Raw genomic sequence first — 718 nt, forward strand, 5'->3', positions numbered from 1 at the left:
TATCATTTTCCACAAGCTTGTGTCACCGAGGTCTCCGCATAGTATGTCCAAAAATCTTTCCTGACCTATACAGATCAAGTGAATTGATACGTATATAGAATTATATGTCTTAAATCAATATATATCCAACATATTTTTTTATTCTTATTTCAGGGGATAAAGATAATAAAAAGACAGTGAAGGACAGAAAATGATTACATTAAGAAAACATGACCCAAATAACGTTTGGGACAACAAATATGTTACATATTTTTCAAAATGTGAAAGCTACACTTTGTATGTCTTGCTTCAATTGGTCTGTGCAATTTCTACCTCAACAATTTCATTTGAGCTACTTGCAATAGCAATTTCAGATTGTATCAATATCTAGATGCCATATCTCTCCCCAAAAGTACTTATTATATTGATTTCAATTGAGCTACTTGCATTAATAGCAATTTCAAGTTGCATCAATATCTCAGAGTCATTTGTGATTCCATCTTTCTCCCTAAAAGTACTTATTGTATTGTACAATTCAAGCATTGTTGGCCTTTGACTAGGGAAGGGGTTAAGACAGGTATATGCAATTCTAAGTAACTTAAAGATTTCACCGTCAAATCCTCTGCCAATCAGAGAATTATCAATGACACTGCAAAGATCAGAAGAACAACTCAAATGGTGAGTTATCCAATCAAACAAACTCCCATTCAAACCGTATGAATAACTGTTAATTTCAATG

Source organism: Quercus lobata, chromosome 10 (assembly GCF_001633185.2).
Source record: "Quercus lobata isolate SW786 chromosome 10, ValleyOak3.0 Primary Assembly, whole genome shotgun sequence".
In the NCBI taxonomy this organism is placed as follows: Eukaryota; Viridiplantae; Streptophyta; class Magnoliopsida; order Fagales; family Fagaceae; genus Quercus; species Quercus lobata.